Source organism: Cyprinus carpio, chromosome B3, assembly GCF_018340385.1.
Source record: "Cyprinus carpio isolate SPL01 chromosome B3, ASM1834038v1, whole genome shotgun sequence".
Classification (NCBI taxonomy): domain Eukaryota; kingdom Metazoa; phylum Chordata; class Actinopteri; order Cypriniformes; family Cyprinidae; genus Cyprinus; species Cyprinus carpio.
In genome coordinates, this window is record NC_056599.1 from 43457300 (window position 1) to 43479147 (window position 21848).

The following is a 21848-nucleotide window of genomic DNA, read 5'->3' on the forward strand; positions in this document are numbered from 1 at the left end:
TTTGGATGCGGTTCGAGCCCATATAGCCTACATTAACGCAGTGTGGTTCTGGTTTGCTGGTTGGTCACGAATTTCCACGAATTCAATAATATTTAGGAATCGTTTCTTTTACTAAATCCTCACCATCTGACCCTCTAATTTCACAGGTTTTTTTTATTGTCTTTCACTTTTAATCACTGTTTTCACATCTCTTACTGTGGTAAACATGTGGGAAGGGAAATGAAAGATTTCATGAATTAAGAATTAGTTCGATTTATTAATTTGTTCCCTCATTTCATTTTATTTATGTGTTATTTAAGGAACACAATTAATGAAACATGGACAATGGCCACAAAACGTTGATAAATCGTAAGAGTGAATTAACAAGATTTAGGAATGATTCTATCTCAGGGGTCGGCAACCTACGGCACGCGTGCCAACAGTGGCACGCAGAGGGATAATCGCTGGCACGGAGCAATAGGGAAAACTGCATACTGACGTACATTTTGAGGTAATAACTTCTCATAGTCACACAGCCTGTTAAGAGCTATAAATACTATTAAAGTGTGAGGATTAACTTGCTAGTCTAGATCAAAGTGCGCGACCTCTGCACATACTAGGTGCTTCAGATCAAAGCCTCAGCGGCCTAAAAGTGCTCGTCAATGTCAAGTTGACTGAGATGGCCAATCAAATCAAATTAGGCGGGGTTTACTGTTCACAGAAGCAGAGCGCAAAGCGTCAGTTTAACATTAAAGAGAGCGAGGTAAGATGAAGCTGCAAATCATTTAATATAAGTCTTTTAATGATACGTTTTATGATAGAAATATTAAATGACCAACAGCTATATCCAGTGATGCAAACTACTCAATTTTTTTTCTCAAATATGGCCACTTTTAGAGAGAGAGAGATGTAAATTGTCTGCGTCTGTCTCTACAAACAATGAAGCTGAGTTTAGTTACTTTAAAAAACAGTGTTTTTAACCCTCCTTGTTGCTGAGAAATATAATGTAGCGATTCAGTATCGATTAATAAAAGTCGCATGGAACCGCTGACAAGTTTATGAGCTTCTAAATGTTTATTTTTGCACTGCGTGATCTCAAATCTCTGTGTGCGAGTGGTGTGTGTGTGTGTGCACGCATCAGTTAAAGCAGCGCATTAATGTAGAACGGTGATTAAACAGGAATGCATGTTTTAATGCATTGGCCAAAAGTGAAAAGAAAAATATGAAAAAACCCTCAGAAACTATTTGCATGAAAATCGAATAGGCCTAATGTTTATTTAATCATATAATTTAAAAATGTTGATGTACATAATGCATTGGGGGGAGGGGGGGTTTGGTTTGGCACAATGGTTACCAGAAAAATTAAAAATAGCACGTCATGCCGAAAAGGATGCCGATCCCGATCTAGCCTATCTGTCCTGTGTCCTGCTGCCCTGCAAAGTGCACGATATGAAACAATTATCTGGTGAAATGACTTAGAAACAACACAAAGTTCTTCAACATAGTTACTACATTTTTATTGCTTTCTATTTTAATGTACTTTTAAAGTTTAATTCACATTAAAAGCTTAATTCGTACATTATGAATGAATGATGATGATGCATTTATATACTGTCATGTCACTCACAGCCGCTCGCATGTGTTTTGCTCATGCATGGCCAAGTCAGATGGGAGAAAGAGAGAGTGATGATGATGATGAAGAAGAGGGGAAAACAATGAGGGTGTTGAGTTTGTTGAAGCTGGAAATTTGTTGGACCAAGATGATGGTGTGGAAAATCCACTGCCTAAAAATTCCCATGTAAATACCATTTAATTTTCAAAACTTAGCTATTGATTGCAATATGATACAATATTATTTATTAATGCATCTTTGACAGTTTTTAATGGATTCAAATGGACTTATAATAAATGAATCTCTAAAATAATAAAGAATATAACAAAATATGACATTTCTACTGTGTATGAAAAGTTTATCCACCTTTTTTCTCAAAGCAGAAGTAAGCCTATGGGCGAGACTTCTGGTTCATTATCCTCTATAGTAACTAATGAGAAAAATAAAAGCGTTCCGTAAACAGTAAAACAGTTTTGCACTACAAACCAGTGTGCTCATAATTAAGATAATACATTACAATAATATTGTAAGACACCACGATTTGCAATATCAAGCAGCAAAATGAGCTATTTTGTACAGCTTAAAATAGCTGGACGCGGATGAGACTGGAAGCCACACCCATAAAATTTACCCACTCTTACAGAAAGAAAAAGGTGGATAAAAGTGCACTGTAAAAATATAGTTCCATGATTTATCACAACCTTTTTTCTTTTGTCAAATCAACTTAGATTCACTATTGTTCAGATAACACAACATTTTTTGTTTTATGTTGATTAAACTAATGGCATAGTGGCAATGCATTGATATAAAATAAAAACATTAGTTGATTCTATTAACAGATAGTTTACTAGACTTCGGAGTCTTCATTTCCCCAAAACTCATCTGTTTAGATGTGCATTTATTGAATGAGCACTGTGCGATGTCCGAACTGATTGCACTGTATTTTTATGTATTCACTATATTTTATTGTAAAATTATTTTCTATTTTTAACTGTTTTAAATTCATTTTAAATAAGTCCATTTTTAAATCATTTTCAAAGTTTTAAAAATGGTTGTTTTATTATTTTTTTTATTATACTTTCTTTTATGTAAAGCAGTTTGAATTACCATTGTGTACAAAATGAAATGTGCTATATAAATAAACTTGCGTAACAGAACACATGCGCCCGATGCCTTGGAGTAAACAACATTTGAACGAGAAGGAGCCATTTTCTTCTCAGCTTTTTCAGAGGCAAAGAAAGACAGTTTATGGTAAGTCATTTTAAAATTCAGTGTCTTTATTGACTTGTTTTGTCTAAGAGTAATTTAATTTATTTCCTAGGAAGCGAAAAGTCAGAAGATGGTTTAAATCTATAATAATTTTGCCTCAGAAATTCCAGAAGAAAAAATCCTAACGGCCGCTTTCATTGACCCGTCTCCTTAGAGGCTATTATAAAATAGTGGGATTCTTATGTTATCTTTAGAAATACAGTTTAGTAAGGTTGTTAGTGAAGTGTTTCAATCCCGATAAATCATGTTTTATAGTTTTCTTTTTCATTGTGATTTAAACGCAAATACGTATTGCATTCCCCGTTTAAAATATAATGCATTCATGTTTCCTTTAAAAGAATGAAACAGCAATAATAGTGTGATGAGGTTCGACACAGTTATGCTCAGGAAGGAAGAAGACAGGGGTCGGCTTGTGGCTGGGACGCTCGTTTTTATTTCTCAAAATAAATAAATAAACAATCCTGCGCATCAAGCGCCAACAGTGTGCCCGTTGCACAATAATATCCAAATAACTCAGACTTCTGGTCGTTGTCACTCCCCAGCACCAACACGAGGTCCCAGCTCGTCTCTCTCCCTCTCTCTCTCTCTGCCGTGCTCCGGTTTATATCCGGTCTCTCCACGCCAATTACTGAAATCAAGCACAGGTGTTCGTTATTTGCACTTGACCCACTTACGCCTCGCTCTGCTCCCTCGTCTCTCTCTCCGTTACAGACTCGGCCAAACCACGCCCCCCTCGCCACATACCCCCACCGCCCGACTCAGGCCGGGGAGCCATCCGGCCTGCAGCCTCCCCCCCCCTCCTCCTGGAGAGGAAGCCAGCCACAGTCATCTGTACACCCGGCCTGTGGATCACCTGAAATTTAAAAGGTTGTAAAGCGAGATACCACTGGGTGATCCGCGCGTTGGTATCTTTCAAGCGGTGGAGCCACTGCAGGGGAGCGTGGTCCGAACAGAGGGTGAACTCCCGCCCCAGGAGGTAATACCGGAGGGTAAGAACAGCCCATCTGATGGCCAGACACTCTTTCTCTATGGTGCTGTACATCGTCTCTCTCTTAGAGAGCTTACGACTGATGTACAGCACCGGCCGCTCTTCTCTCTCCACCTCCTGGGACAGGACCGCGCCCAACCCCCTGTCCGACGTGTCTGTCTGTAAAATAAAGGGGAGAGAAAAATCAGGAGCGGTCCGCCACACAGAGCAGCCTTTATCTGGGTGAAAGCCTGTTGACACTGCTCCGTCCACTGGACCCTATCTGGTGCCTCCTTTTAGTTAGATCAGTCAGCGAGCTGGCAGTGTCTGAAAATTAGGTACAAACCTTCTATAATATCCCGCCAGCCCCAGGAACTGTCTAACCTCCTTTTTGGTCTTGGGTCTTGGACAAGTTGCAACGGCTGCGGTCTTGTCAATTTGGGGACGCACCTGTCCATGACCCAAGTGGAAACCCAGATATCTTACTTCCACCCGCCCCAATTGCACACTTCTTCGGATTAGCCATGAGCCCCGCCCTCCTCAGCGTCTTCAGGACCGCTCGCAAATGCTGCATATGTCGCTGCCAGTCACCACTGTAGATGATGATATCATCCAGGTAGGCAGCGGCATATGCAGCATGCGGCCGGAGAATTTTGTCCATCAGACGCTGAAAAGTTGCGGGAGCCCCGAATAATCCGAATGGAAGCGTAACAAACTGGTGTAATCCCGAACGGCGTTGTGAAAGCTGTTTTTTCTTTCGGTCATGGGAGACAAGGGGATCTGCCAATAACCCTTAGTTAAGTCCAGTGTCGAATAAAAGCGAGCAGTGCCTAGTCGATCAAGCAATTCGTCCACCCTGGGCATTGGATATGCGTCGAACTTCGACACAGCATTCACCTTTCTGTAATCCACACAGAACCGTACTGAGCCGTCCGTTTTAGGAACTAACACTATCGGGGCTCGCCCAGTCACTGTTGGACTCTTCTATTACTCCCATTTCAAGCATCGCTTCTAATTCTCCTTGAACCACTTTTTTCTTATGTTCTGGTAACCTATACGGCCGGCTGCGAACCACCACGCCCAGCTCAGTCACAACATGGTGCTGAATGAGATTCGTTCGGCCAGGCAGGGGCGAGAACACATCAGCAAACTCTGCCTGTATTGACTTTATATCAGTGAGCTGCGAGGGCGAGAGGTGGTCTCCTCCAGGGGCCAGAGCGAGAGATTGGGACTTTGAGCTCACCTCCGGACCGAGATCCTCCTCCCCACTCACTACCGTCGCCATCATCGCCAGCATCACTGATTCAGCCTCAGACCATTTTTTAAAGCAGGTTGAGGTGATATATTTGATGTGCTCCGCCCCATCCGTTCGAGCTACCTCATATTTGAGATCCCCAACTCGCCGTGTGACCCTCGAAGGGTCCTTGCCACTTCGCGAGTAATTTTGAACTAGACGTAGGGAGTAATACAAGCACTTTCTCTCCCGGCGTGAATTGACGTAGCCTAGCCCCCCTGTTGTACAACCGACTTTGTTTGTCTTGAGCCTGTAACAAATTCTCCATTGACAGCCGCCCCAAACGTGTGGAGTTTTGTTCTCAGGTCCATTACATATTGAATTTCATTTTTGCTATCAGAAGGTCCGTCCTCCCAGTCTCCCTAAGGACATCGAGGACCCCGCGGGGCTGACGTTCGTAGAGAAGCTCGAAGGGTGCAAAACCCCGTGGAGGCTTGCGGGACTTCCCGTACGGCGAACAAGAGGGGTTTGAGCCACTTATCCCAATTTTTGGCGTCCTCCTGTACGAACTTACGTATCATGGATTTTAACGCGCGATTAAATCGTTCGACCAGCCCGTCTGTTTGTGGGTGATAGACGCTTGTTCGAATCGATTTAATGCCCAATAACTAGTAGAGCTCGCGAATAGTACGTGACATAAACGCCGTGCCTTGATCGTTTAGGATTTCCTTCGGAATCCCCACCCGGGAGATTAATTGAAACAGTGCACTCGCAACACTTTTAGCAGAAATAGTGCAGAGAGGCACTGCTTCAGGATATCTCGTTGCATAGTCCACCAGAACTAATGCAAAGCGATGACCTCGCGCTGACCGCTCTAATGGCCCGATGAGGTCCATACCAATTCGTTCGAAGGGGACCTGCATTAACGGTAATGGGTACAATGGTGCTTTTGGGGTGGCCGGTGGATTCACCAGCTGACATTCACGACAAGACGCGCACCACCTGCGCACATTCTCGTGGTTGCCCGGCCAAAAGAAGCGGGCCATGAGATGGTTTAGTGTAGCCGTTTGCCCTAAATGCCCGGCCATTGGATTACAATGAGCCGCCTGGAAAAGCATTTCCCGACGGCTTCTCGGGATCAGTTACTGGTGTTGTATCTTGCTTTGTCTGGGCGTCTTGGGTCACCCGATACAACTTATCTTTTAAAATTGAAAAATAAGGATAGAAGAGCGGTTGATCAGGGTGAAGAAGCTGCCCGTCAAAAGAACGAACCTGATCAAAGGCGTTTTTCAGCGTTTCATCCCGGGACTGTTCCAGAGGAAAATCATCGCGCTCCGGAAGGATGTTCCGTTCCAGAGCACTCTGCTCCCCTGAAACAGGCTCCGGAGGTTCCGGTTCAGCCTCTCCCAACTGCGCAACCGCTACTCGAGCCTTCTCTCTTTTCCCCCAAGAGGCATCCGAAACATAAATACCCCAATAATTTATTAAATAAGGGCCAATTAGTACCCAAAATTATTGGATACAAATAGGATAATTCACCACTTCCCCATGTACACACCGAACCTTAACCATGCGGCTGTTATCCAATGCCCTCGGATGAATCAGACTTTGATGGATGGAGGATTGGTTTACATCCTGAATCCACCAAGCCTGATATGTACCCCCCTTGATACTCACTGGTATTTGGTATAGGCCAGCTTGATCGAGGGCAGCCTGTGGCGCGTCGGGGACCGGGATCAATGTCCCCACCTCCATCAATGGACATCTATCAATGAATGTCCTGGGTCCCCGCAGCGCCAACAGGCCGGCCCAGACTTTACCGCCGCTCTGGCGGCAGGAAGTGGGTCAAGCGATTGGCGGGGAGAGAGCGGAGAGGGCAGCGGTTTGTGGGAAGGGTCCCGTGGGCGAACTCCCTCCCCTGGGGAGGAGCCCGGGTGCCGCTGCTGGATCGGCCGCATAACCCGTCCTCCACCTGGGTGCTGGCTTCGGCGGAAGCCCTCCATGGGACCTAGGAAGAGGTACAGGTTTGGAGAGGGAGAGGGGAGGGGAAGAGAGAGAGAGAGAGATAGAGAGTTGCCGATGGTAGGGGATCGCCGACCCCTGGACACGCCACCATTTGGTCCTCCACCAGCTGGATGGCCTGGTTCAGCGACGTCGGGGCGGTGGCACTGGACCCACTGCGCCGTCTTTCTTGGCAGCTTGGCCACGAACTGCTCCAGCACCACACACGATCGATCACATCCTCGACGTCGCTACTGTTGGCCATCAACCATTTGCGGCAGGAGTCCCGGAGCTGCTGTGCCATCACGAATAGCCGGCCAGACTCTTCCAGGGTCAGGGTCCTGAACCTCTGGCGATGTTGCTCCGGGGTCCGACCGACCCGCTGGAGGATGGCACGCTTGAGGTCCCGGTAGACCAGGAGGTTTTGGACTGGCAGTTGGTGGGCGGCTACCTGCGCTTCTCCTGACAGCAGAGGGATCAGTCGCATGGGCCAGTCCCCCGGGGGGCCATCCTCGAGCCTCTGCCGACTTCTCGAAGAGATCCAGGAAGGCCTCCGGATCGTCCTGAGGCCCCATTTTGTTGAGCGGCAGAGGAGATGTACTGTCCTTGGATGAGGGGATGGCCTGGACCTCCGGTCTCTACCCAGCTCCAGAACATCTTGCGGTCTTCATGCTGGGATCGGAGGAGCGCCTCGAAGCGTTTATCCTGCTCCTCCTTGATCGCCAGCATGTGCTGATGTTGTTCTTGGTGAAGACCTGCGAGTGACTGGATGATGTCCGCAAATGGTGTGCCTGACGGGGACTGCATGGCGGCGGCGATCTTCCTCCTTCCCGGGATTCGGCACCAGTGTGATGAGGTTCGAGACAGTTATGCTCAGGAAGGAAGAAGACAGGGGTCGACTTGTGGCTGGGACGCTCGTTTTTATTTCTCAAAATAAATAAATAAACAATCCTGCGCATCAAGCGCCAACAGTGTGCCCGTTGCACAATAATATCCAAATAACTCAGACTTCTGGTTGTTGTCACTCCCCAGCACCAACACGAGGTCCCAGCTCGTCTCTCTCCCTCTCTCTCTGCCATGCTCTGGTTTATATCTGGTCTCTCCACGCCAATTACTGAAATCAAACACAGGTGTTCGTTATTTGCACTTGACCCACTTACGCCTCGCTCTGCTCCCTCGTCTCTCTCCCCGTTACAGACTCGGCCAAACCACGCCCCCCTCGCCACAAATAGAGACTGAATTGTTATACTGATGTTGCTGAAGCAATAAGTGTTTAAAATGAATCATTTTATGTAATATTTCAGACTTTTTGAGCTTTTGAACCTGTTTGCCAATACACAGCACAAAATCACACCTAAACAAGAAGGCACCATTTTCTTCTTTAGAAGCAAGGAAAGACAGTTTGATCATGACTTAATTTTCTGGTTATATCATCCTAACAACATAAATCATAAAAAATAAATAAATGTCTATCTAACCCAAACAAAAAAAATTAAAAAAAACTAAACAACATGTGACCTCGACATAAAAGTTTTTTTCCTGGTGATAGGACTTCATTTTTCTGTGTATTCGGGATAAGAGCATGTTCTAGAGGCAGCATCATGGATGATCACATTGGCTTTTTACTTTGATCAGGGACTCACTCAAATTGAAATAGCTCTGTGTCTATCAGTGATTACACAGTATGCTTCCGAAGCACAGTAAAGTTAGTTTTAGGTTTGAATTTAGTGACTGTATGCTAATTACATCCACAGTTCAAAAACGTACACGATGTCTAATCGTTCTAAGAGGTGGCAGCAGGGGTGATTCCAGGTTTTTCATTTTAGGGGGGCTCAGCCCCCAATGAGGTTATATATATATATATATATATATATATATTCAAATCAAAATGGCAACAACGTTTTATAAAGCATGTGTTTTTATATGTGCTTTATTTTCTCTGGGGGAAACAACTGTGGTGTGATGAGGGGTGAACGCAGTGAAATACATGTGGAACTGATTGCTCCCCCATGATATTTTGTAGACTGTATTTATGACAAAGAACTGCACATATGATATTATAACAATCTATTGATAAACACACCTTTTCCTCTGTTTCTCGCTCTGTGCCGCTGAGGTCTGGATTGAAGAACGCGCTGAAAGATGAGGAGCCAATCGAAGTCTGCCGCCGTTTTCATATGAAATTTAAAGGGGACCGGGGCGATCACAATTTTGTCTACAGTTTATGTAATCTCAAAATTTTAGGGGGGCTGAGTGGTCATTTTAGGGGGGCTATAGCTCCCCTAAAAATGGCCTAGCGACGCCCATGGGTGGCAGTAAACTCCTAGTTGGTCAGACTTTTCCAAATGTCACGCTTTATGCGCACACAGTATACAATTATTTTAGAAAGCAAAATACAATAATTGACAATTTTTTAACCTTCTAAGGATTTGCTGGGAAAGAATTTCACATTTCCTTGGGGTTGTATGTCAATGATTTTGAAATTTGTAACCCTTTAGGTACTTTGGAAAAAAAGCACAAGGTTTGCGCTATCTATTGGTGATTGCTAACCTGACCATTAAATACAGGTCATCCTTGTTCTCTATTTATCTAGCAACCTTATGTTACAGTAGAGATGTCAAACTCTTTGGATATGATAGAATTCTAGAGCCTCTTGTAAAAGATATTGAGCTGCTAGAAAACAAGGGTGTTTATGTTCAGAGACTTGGTGCAAGTGTAAATGGGACAATACATTATGTATCCTCTGATAACATTGGAGCGCACTCTATAGCTGGGTTCCAGGAAAGTTTTTAGCACTCAGAAATGTTGTAGATTTTGCTTAGCCAGTCATGAGGACATACAGAGTCATGAAGTGAAGTGGAGTGTTCCCTTTAAGATCTCAACAGTCTATTGATGCTTGTGTCTCCAAACTACAATGCACTGAAAAAATGTCCAATGTCGATGGAGTGCAAGATTGTGTAATGAACAAACGGTTTCATTTTTTCAAACTGCTAAAGGATTCCCTCCAGACTTTTTACACGATTTATTAGAGGGCATTGTTCCAGTCGAACAGAGTATTTGTTTGCATTCTTTGATTTCTGGCAAAATTCTTCACATTAGATGAACTCCACGGTGTGATTCAGACATTCCCTTACAAATTTTCAGATAGACTTCAGAAAATTCCAATAACTTTATATGTTAAATGGATCAATTAGGGGTAATGGTCATGAAAATTGGACTCTGTTGCGTTTGCTCCCCCTAATGATTGGTCATTTTGTTCCTGAGTATCACAAAGCATGGGGCATTCTCATGGAATTAAAAGACATGGTTGTGAACTTTGAACTTGCCAAAAGTTCAACAAAGTCATTCTGCTACCTGGAATGTAAAATATGTAATCACAGGAGGTGACTGTGATTTCAACAAGTACAACATGTTCCTGGATCAACACCCCTGTTAATCCTGGAACAACATTCTAATTAACCAATCAGAATTGAGGGACAACTTTTCAAGAAATATCTGTTTTAGGCTTACAATCAGGCTTCTACACCCTTGTTAATCAGCTATCATTTCACACTGATTTTAGGAATTAATTTAGGGGTAGGGTTAGGTTTAGGGGGTAGGGATTGGGTTTAGTCTATATTTTTTGGACGGTAATGTTGATCCAGGATCAACAAAAAGATTTGGATCCAGGAACGTCTAGGTTTGATATGTAACTCTCATTCCCTGAAGGAGGGAACAGAGACGTTACGTCAGAAGAGACTGACGAATGGGGTCTCTCCTAAGAGGCCAATCACCTTTGAGTGGTAACAAAACGAGCCAATGGTACACTGAGTACCTTGGTCTGTGGAATTTGCATTGCGAGCTCCGCCCTACCATGTGGGTATATAAGGAGCAGCACAAGCAACTCGCATTCAAGTCTTCACTGAGGAGCCGAGCCATGTGGCCCAACCGTTCAGCGGGACAGCAACTGTGGCAAGGGGATGTAACATCTCCGTTCCCTCCTACAGGGAACGAGGGTTACATATGTAACCTAGAGGTTCCCTTTCAGTCGGTCATGTACGACGTTATGTCAGAAGAGACTGACGAATGGGGTCCCTTACAAAATGCCACAATGGCTGTCTTCCAGTGACCTGCATAAGTGATAGAACCATTTCGTGAGGCAGCATGAGCGAAGAGCTATACCTAACACAGGATGCACTAGGTAGCATGTTCCAGCTGGAAGTATGCTAACATTTTGCCTGCTCGTAAGAGGTCTTACAAAGCACATATCAACCAGCTTAGCAGTGATACATATGAATCTCTGAGGTACCCAGCCCACAGGGTGGATATATTTCAATGACAGAGATGGCAAGGGTGGCTTGCCAAGGGAAGACACACATGCTGCTGAGAGAGACTTACTGTGGAAATACACACATGGGATTGCCCAAGAGGGGGAACCACAACACATGGAGGCACCTAGTCCAACACAGGGGTTTGACTGATAGGGCATGCACACAAGTGCTTGCCATCAACAGTGCTGGAGGAACCCAGGGTTCTGGACTGTAGAACTCACCTGAGGAGAATAGTGCACACATCCAGTCCGTGGAGTGTAATGGCGCAGCAAGCAAATTGTCCTGTTTATTGGCTCGAAGTTGCAAGTACACGGGAGAACACAGGCTCTACACGGAGATTATAGAATCTCGCAAACGTGTCAGGGTGTCGCCTAGCCCGCAGCTCTACACAGTTGTATGTTAGCGAGACACCATGCGCCAGCGCCCAGGAGGAAGCCACACTTCTAGTTGAGTGGGTCCTCACCCTTAGGGGGCACAGCAGGTCTTGAGCCTTATAAGCCAAAACAATAGCATCCACTATCCAGTGGGATACCCTCTGCTTGGAGACAGCCTTTCCCTTCTGCTGGCCTCCAAAACAAACAAAGAGCTGGTCTGTGGTCCTAAAGCACTGAAGTTCTGTCGTACTGGACAGAGCAGCACCAGGGCTGGGTCTGCCTCCTCCGGGGACAGCACTTGCAAGTTCACCACCTGATCTCTAAAAGAAGTGGTTGGAACTTTGGGCATGATCCCGGCCGGGGTCTTAAGATAATGTGAGAGTTAGCCGGCCCCAATTCCAGGCACACTTCATAAACTCTCTTACCGAAGCCAAAAAGTTTTTAACCCTCTGGAGTCTAAGTGTATTTTTGGGGCCTGGAGAAGTTTTGTCATGCCCTGACATTTGTGCTTTTTTCAGTTTCTTATAAACATCTAAATTGCTAAAAGTCTAATCTCACTGTAATCAGCCCAAATTGGGCTATAATAATATGTTACCAGCATGTATGTACATGATTGTTTTTTGAGAAAAAAAAAATGTTATGCGTGGTTAGTGAAAAACTAAAAATGTTAAATCACTTGAATAAGGCAATAAAACACATACAGAAAATTGGTTCCCAGGACTTTTGAGACCTTGTAGCCTAGAATTTTTTTTTCTAAATGATGTGAAAATCATCTTGTTTACTCACTTACAGAAAACAATATACTGATTTAAATTTTCTAAGACACTTTTTGGTGGTAAAAGTCATATGCGAGTAGGCGTCAACTATCATGAATTCACACCTGAGAAGACAAAGGCCTGCATAATGAGCTGCATAATGAGCCATTCAGTCAGCTGTGTCACTGAGAGGGATGAGTTACAAGAAAGAATGTGAGGACAAAATAAATGTATATAATTTTATGTTTGTAGTTTATTTAGAATATATTTAATTATCCCACAACATAATTTAATATGGGGGAGCAGTTAAACAGTTTATTAGGAACAATCAAAGCTGACTTTCAAACTAACTTTATTTTTGCATTATTACTCCAGTCACACAATCCTTCAGAAATCCTTTTAACAATCTCATTTTCTACAAAAAAAACATTTATTGTTATTATTATCATTATTATTCTTATTATTATTATTAATGTTGAAAAGAGCTGAGAATATTTTTTTCAGGTTTTTTAGGGGGGATAAATTGAAAGAACAGCATTGTTTATTACATTTGTTACAGTTACATTTATTTGTTACATTTATATTATTCACATCAAGCTTTTGAATGGTATAGTAGTGTATATTGTTATTGAAACTTCATAATACTTCACTTGATTATACATTTAGTCAGGAATTATAGTTTGGGAAAAAGTCTTTGGAAAAAGTCTAACTAGTAAAATGTTTACACGTTATGTGAAAACTAGTACAAGTATATAAATAAATAAAAAGAGACTTACTCGTGTTTATGATCTCTGCTGAATAAAGTGCTTCATTCTTTTTTTCTGAGGAAATCCAAATCTCAAATCCTCAACCACATCACATCTTTTTGGGGTGAATTATGTCTTATTCCTCTCATCGCGAAGCAAACAGTAAAATAAAAATAACTTGAAGAACAGTTTCCCTGCGTTGTCTTCTGTTGTGTGGGCGTATTCAAAAGCCGCGCGCTTCAGTGAAACATTATCATCTCAAAAGCGCGTTCAGCGCAGGGGCGTGGTCGCATTATAAGATAATGAAGGGAGACGTGAAAAACGGACATCACGGGCGGACTTACCCATTTTACTTTATCACATAATATTTGTTTTCGGCAGCACTTGTTTAGTTTAAAAGTAGACATGTCAGGCTTTCTATAGATATCTCTCTCATGTCTCTGTGTTGAGTATTCACTGAGTTACAGTTCATTTTAATGACGCGTTTGTAAATCAAGATCAGCGCAGACAAAGGCTGCAGACAGCACTCCTTGTTTGTTATCTTTATTTTATAAGTGCACAAAGTTTTATTGTTATTATGTCTGTATACAAAAAAGTAGACCCTTTAAAGATTCGATTGATGTATTGCACTTATCTGTACGATCAAAACTGAAAGTGTAATTTAAGTTCTTTTCGGGGTTATCAGGAGAAAATACCCCAAAACGCGTATACGCGTTAATCGACTTTCAGAGGGTTAATGATAAGAATTCCAGCTCTACTGACAGCTAGGGTTAGAAGGGATCTCTCTGCAGTGCGGATAGCACAACTGCAAGATCCCAAGAGGGAACTTGCTGAGGACGAGGCGGATTGATCCTCCTGGCCCCTCTCAGAAACCTAATGACCAGGTCATGCTTCCCAAGAGACTTACTGTCAACCGGATCATGTTGAGCCGCAATGGCAGCCACATAGACCTTCAGGGTGGAAGAAGACAGCCTTTGTTCCAACCCTTCTTGAAGAAAGGAAAGCACTGACCCAATCGGGCATTTCCAGGGAGCTTCACGACATTCCAAAGATCGGGACGTGGGTGCCAGAGGGTGCCCTGTCTCTGAGAAACAAGGTTCTTCCTCAGAGGGATTGGCCAGGGAAGGGCTGTCGAGAGGAGTTCAAGTTCGGAGAACCAAGTCTGGCCAGGGCCAATATGGCGCAACCATGAGGACCTGCTCCTCGTCCTCCCCTGATCTTGCACTACGTCTGTGCAAGAAGGCTCACTGGGGGAAACGCAAACTTGCGCAGGCCCTGCGGCCAGCTGTGTGCCAGAATGTCCGTGCCAATGGTGCCCTCAGTCAGGGAGTAAAACAACTGGCAGTGGGAATTGTCTGGAGAGGCAAACAGGTCTACCTGAGCATCTCCAAAGTGTTCCCAAATCAGCTGAACCGACTGGGGATGGAGTCTCCATTCCCCAGGGCGAGACTGCTGTCATAAGAGCTCGTCGGCTGCACGATTGAGTCTGCCCGGGATGTGAATGGTGCGAAGTGACCTCAGATGCTTCTGACTCCATAAGAGGAGATGGCAAGCGAGTTGCGACATGTGACGGGAGTGTAAACTGCCCTGACGGTTGATGTACGCTACAGTCGCAGTGTTGTTCGTACAGACCAGAATATGCTTGTCCTTCAGCAGGGCCATGAAATGGTGCAGAGCAAGCTGTACTGCTAGCAACTCGAGGGAATTGGCCTTCCACTGAAGTCGTGGCCCCCATCCAGCATGTGTTTTTTCAATATCTTAAAAACATATTAATGGCTAAAAGTCTAATTATTGTACTGTATTCAGCACAAACTGGGCTTCAAAAATATGTGAGCAGCATGAATGTACATGTTCAAGTTCAAGTTCAAGTTCAGTTTATTTATAAAGCACAAATAAAAATGGCCACAGGCCGACCAAAGTGATGTACAAGTTAGGAAAAACAAAAGATTAAGTACTCTAAAGTCAGCAGAACAGTTTAAAACAAAACACTTATAAAGTACACAAATAGTAGCAAAACAATTTATGATAGAACACTCTTATAAGCTAAAAGCAACAGAGAATAGATAAGTTTTGAGACATGATTTGAACTCAGACAAAGTGGAGGCAGATCTAATATGGAGTGGGAGCTTGTTCCACAGTGTTGGGCCGGCCACTTCAAAGGCTCGGTTACCCCTCAATTTTAGCCGGGTTGTGGGAATCTGAAGGAGGAGCTTATCTTTGGATCTAAGGCCTCTAGTGGGAAGGTAGGGATGAAGTAAATCGGACAAATAAGAAGGTGCTAAATCATTTAATGATTTAAAAACCAGTAATAAAATTTTGAAATCAATTCTAAAATTAACCGGAAGCCAGTGAAGGGATCTTAGGAGGGGGGTAGCATGATCAAATGTCCTCTTTCCCTTCAGGAATCTCGCCGCTGCGTTTTGAACGACCTGTAGGCGTGCGGTTTGGGACTTGGGACTAGGGAATTGCAATAGTCCAGGCGAGAGGTAATAAGAGCATGGATAGCAGTCTCCATGGAGCGCTTAGGGAGAAAAGATTTGATTTTTGTTAAAGAGCGAAGAGAGAAGAAGCTGGACCCAATGACTGCGCTTATCTGTTTGTCAAATTTGAGGCACCTATCTACCATCACACCTAGATTCCATACTTGGGGAGAGATGAACTGATTTAGAGATTCAAGGTCAAGGTGATTACTAGGCCTGGATTCTGAGGAGTTAAAAACAATGACTTCTGTTTTGTCTGAGTTCAGAAAAAGAAAATTATTGGCAAGCCAAGCTTTCACATCCTCAAGACATGCTGTTAAGTTGCCTAGAGAACTGTTATTTTTCCTAGACACATGCATATAGATTTGCATATCATCAGCATAGCAAGGAAATGAAACATTATGTTTCCTAAAAATGGAACCCAAAGGGAGAAGATAAAGAGAAAAAAGGACAGGAGCTAAAACAGAGCCTTGTGGCACACCACAGGAAAGATTGCTAGGAGAAGAGAAATTTCCTATTTTTACTGAGAAAAATCTATTGGTAAGAGATTTAAACCAGCTTAAAACAGCCCCCCCTAACCCAACGCAGTGTTCCAGCCGAGAGATAAGAATTGAGTGATCGACAGTATCAAAAGCAGAGGACAGGTCTAACATTACTAAAATGACAGAGTCCCCCGAATCTGTTGTCATATAAATATCATTGAGAACTTTTACAAGAGCGGTTTCTGTGCTGTGCAGGGATTTAAACCCAGACTTGAACTTCTCAAGAACCTGATTATCAGTCAGGAAGGTCTGGAGCTGTAAAAACACAATTTTTCCAGTATCCAAAGTTTCTTTAAAGGAACACTCCGACTTTTTGGGACTTTAGCTTATTCACAGTATCCCCCAGTTTCTTTAAAGGAACACTCCGACTTTTTGGGACTTTAGCTTATTCACAGTATCCCCCAGAGTTAGATAAGTCCATACATACCTTTTTCATTTCTGTGCGTTCTGTAAGTGTTATTTAACGCACCCACCGCTAGCCTAGCTTAGCACAAAGACTGGATGTGAATGGATAATGGTAGCATAGTAATCCCAATAAGTGACAAAATAATGCAAACATTTTCCTATTTTCATGTTGTGATCTGTATAGTCACAGCGTGTACAAATAACAAGGCTATATGAGACAGAGACCATTTTTAATCGTATAAATACTGGGAACTATATTCTCACTAGGCGTAGGAGCACAGCTTACGTTACTTGGGCGGAGTGGCTACTTGGGCGGAGTGATTAGCGCAGCACACGAGACGCTCTGTTGATGGTTCCGTAAACAAAACAAACGTGACTAACTAGCTAGACGTGACTCGTGATCATGGCTGACTTTGAGCAATTGTCAGACTCAGAGGAATTTTACTGTGTATCAAACCAAGATCCAGAACCATATAGTTTTGAGCCAGGATACACAGACGAGGAGTTACTAAGTGCTGTAGAACACTCATCTCATCCTGATTAATAATTATCACAGAAAATGTATAAAGAATTATTGCAGGAATTTATATATTTGAAATGCAATTTATTACAGCTGACCAAATATATTCAACAGCATATAATACAGTAATGTTAGATAATTGCATTACAATAGCCAAGAATATGGGGAAAGTAATAGCAAAAGGCAAATAGTTTTTGCACAATGAACCCACAGACAGTAACGTTAGCCTATTATTTCACAAACATTTTCTCAAAAAAGAAAACTGCCCATCCCCCTCCAATTCATTAGCAAGTTGAACGTATTATTCCTGAGAGTTACATTTAGCGCTGCTCATTTGTTATTGAGCGATACAGTGTGTTCACGACAACATAATAATAACAATAAAGGGGATACACGGATCCCCTATTCACGTAATAGTGTCACTACTAAGGTTATATTACATTAGCATGGCACTGTTACAGTATGGCTAATGTTAGTCATCTCAAAACATAACGGAACACTTACCGCAGCAACAGGTGATCCAATTTGTCCTGTCTTTATTATCGATGGGGTGGCTGTATCCTTTAGCACACGTTTCATGGTCCGTGTGGCAACTTGCATTTTTTCAAAATAGTCGTCTACAGTAAAATGTTCAGAGCAAACGAAATACTTCGTGATGGTGTTTACAGGTGTGTTTGGAACTATACCCAGAACAAGTAGCCATCGATTCATCAGGTCAGCGTTTTTGGTTGGAATTCTATGAAACATCATAGTATTACCTAGTCTCCCCTGTTTATTGTCGCAGCTCTTTACAATACAGCGAACACCCATGACTGTACACTATAAATTTACTATCTAGTAATTGCTGACTCTATTACTCCAACTCTGAGCGAACTCTCTGCTCCTCACCACGGCGCGTCTCGGGTGCTGCGCTAATCACTCCGCCCAAGTAGCCACTCCGCCCAAGTAACGTAAGCTGTGCTCCTACGCCTAGTGAGAATATAGTTCCCAGTATTTATACGATTAAAAATGGTCTCTGTCTCATATAGCCTTGTTATTTGTACACGCTGTGACTATACAGATCACAACATGTAAATAGGAAAATGTTTGCATTATTTTGTCAATTATTGGGATTACTATGCTACCATTATCCATTCACATCCAGTCTTTGTGCTAAGCTAGGCTAGCGGTGGGTGCGTCAAATAACACTTACAGAACGCACAGAAATGAAAAAGGTATGTATGGACTTATCTAACTCTGGGGGATACTGTGAATAAGCTAAAGTCCCCAAAAGTCGGAGTGTTCCTTTAAAACAGGTGTAACCGTGGCAATTTTCAAGTTAGATGGCACAGCTCCTTCTAACAAGGATTTGTTAAATAGTGACACCAGCCCTGGGCCGACAAATATGTGTCAAATATTTGTCTCAGATAGTACGGATGTATGGTGTCGTGTGAGCTAAAGGAGGGTTTTTTTTTTTTTATGAGTTTAAGCATCACTTCCTGTACATAACGTAGAGAGACAGGATTGAAAGAAGTCCACAGGACAGGTGAAGTAATCTCTGTTGGTATTACCTGATCAGAAATCGGAAACTGGGCTCTCAAACTAGAAGCTTTATTGCCGAAATAACTAGAAAAATTCTCACAAAGATCCAAAGACGGGCAGTGAAGAGAAATAACAGAGGGGTTAAGAATGGAGTTAATAACAGAAAAAAGAGCTTTTGGGGTGTGGTGGACTGATATGATGATAGTCAAAAAAAAAGGAAGACTCATCTCCCAAAACACAATACTGAAATCATGGTATAAAGATTTTTTAAGATCTCATAGGAAATCTGTAATTTGTCCTTTTTCCACTTCCTTTCTGCTTTTCTGCATGACTGTCTAAAGGAACGAATACTGTGGTCAACCCATGGCTCCAATTTAGATGTAGGTTTAGGTTTAAAGAGTTTAAAAGGAGCTGTAAGGTTTAATGCATCTGTCTATGTGGTATTTAAAACAGTAAAATGATTTTTAGCATTAAGATCAGATAATAGAGATTCTAGTGATACAGGAGGGTTGACCTCATTATAGAGTTTGGCAAAATCCTCACAATACAGAGGCAAATATTCGCGGGCATGTGTACCTTCAGAGGCAGGTGTAAGAGAAGGCAGTGGGAGGGACAATTTAAAAAACAGGAAAATGATCAGAGATGACAGAATCAACAACTTCAATGTCAGTTACAGATAGACCATGTGACAAAATTAAGTCCAAAGTATGATCATGAGTATGTGTAGGATGATAAACCCACTGCAGTAGGTTAAAAGAGTCAATTATGTTTAAAAACTCAGGAGTTAGCTGCTTAGAGGGGCAACATATATGGACGTTAAAGTCACCTAAAATGAGGATGCGATCGTGTTTAGTGATCGGATCCCCTACAAACTCTGAAAACTCTACTATGAAATCTTTGATTAGATGTGGTGGTCGATAGATCAAAGCTAAGACCACGGGTTCAGACCAGTTCAGAAATAGAATCTGAGCTTCAAAGCTTGTGACGGTGGCATAAGATAATAGTCGGCATTGAGGTCTAAAATAATCTTTGGCAATTATAGCTAGCCCGCCACCTCTGCCTGATGATCGCGGAGCGTTGTAAAAGTGATAGTTGGCTGGAACAAGTTCAGAATATGGACTGAGGTCCCCTACCTTCACCCCACGTCTCGGTGATAAACAGAAAATCCAGGTCGTGAGCAGTGGTAAAATCATTCAGGATGTATGTCTTGTTCACCAGAGAGCGAGTGTTTATCAGCACAATTTTTGGGGGAGCGTAGAATGGTGCGCGAAGCAGGTGCTTTTTCTCAGAGGACAGAGGTTGGCAGTATTAGCGCCCTCGCGGTGCGGGCCGGATAATAATCCGAGAGTGGAGATATTCCGCTTGAGTCCGGGAGACAGGAGAAGCAGGAGCAGAGGCAGGGGGGTCCGTCATGATTGACCTAAGCCAACGTGTCACCGGGGTTGCGCCGTAAAAGCGGTCCGATACCATAACCCGTGATCGAGGCAACGAACTGGGTACTGCCAGAGAACCAGCTCTCATTAAGGTTTTAATTCTGACAATCACACCCCCACGTTTCCCGCGTCTTCTCCGACGCTTTCTTGGAGTAGTGTCCAGAGGTAGTAGCCGGAGGAAGGCCGGGACGTCCCGTAAAAGAGTCCCATGTGTGTGGTTCGCGAAAATGCTCAAATTCGCATCCAAGACACTTACACAGGAACTACGAATGTTCAGGAGAGTCTGGTTTAAAATGTTTTATAAGTTCAATAAACAAATAAATGTTGAATACATGATTAAAATGTATGATAAATGATTTTGTTTAGCAAATAAACTTGTTTCATTTATAAAGAAGCATCGTCTTGTGCTGTGTATTTGAAGTTAAACTCTGCCCAGATCCTTGTTACCACTTTGCTCAGATTTAACTTGATAAAAGTAAAATACCAGTTATGTATTATTATCGTTGCCCACGAGATTAAGCAGAATTGGTAAGATACACTCAAATCTGATAGACGCTGGATGAATAGTTGATGAAGTGTAAGCTATAAATTTGGAATCAGTTTTAACCAAATCAACCCAAAATCTTTAAGGTTCGATTCCCTCTGAATTGTAATTTTCAAGAGCTAATTCTTACTATATATATATATATATATATATATATATATATATATATATATATATATATATATATTTGAGAACATGACTGCAGATTTACAGTGGAAATCAGACATTTTTCGACAGCACTAGACACTAATTGAAAAGTATTTGCTTGTTTTGTTTTTTTTGTAGTTAATGTATTTGTATTTATTTTAAGTTTTTAATGGTTTCTTCTTTCTTTCTTTCTTTCTTTCTTTCTTTTAAGTTTTTTTTTTTTCCATTTTATGTGGCTGTTTATTTGTCCGTTTTTTTTTATTTAGTTTTTCTGTTGTTGTTTTAAGAATTAATATTTTAAGTAAATGCTATGTGTATATTGTTGTTTATAAAAAAGTTTAATGAAAACACAGTTAAAAAAGTGACCTTACCAAGGATAAAAGATAATTATAGAATTTAAGATAATTTTTATAAGAATATTTGAGGTCAGAATGCTATAGTTGACTCAGAATTGGGTATCCAGAGAGCTGTGTAATAAATGAACATTTAAATGACAGGAAAATACTTTGTTCATTCTATTTCTTCATTTTACAAAGATTGGATTTGGGAAACAGGGCTGTTGCATATATGTACTTTACAGTTCTTATTTATCAATAAATCATACACCTTATGCAATTCCTATCATGTAAACCACCTTGTCCTCGAATGTATCTTGCAAAGTTGAAGTAGGCAAATGACTAATGTCTTTATTTCTTTCATTATAGTTTTAATGATAAATTATCATACCATATCAACAATTCAATTTAAAATTTGCTTTGTAAAAATATATCATTATGATACTAGTATTTAGCCGAGTAAGCTTTAATACAGGACATTCAAGCACTGATTAATTAATAAACATACATATTTTGCCATTTCTTATTTTAGTCATTTAAGATAATATTTTAAACATCAGAATATAAACAATAATGTATTTTGGAAATACTACAACTCATACTGATTCTATTAGATACTTTCAATAATTGAATATTACTTCATTTTTAAAGTAATGTAATCTTAATCTTGTATG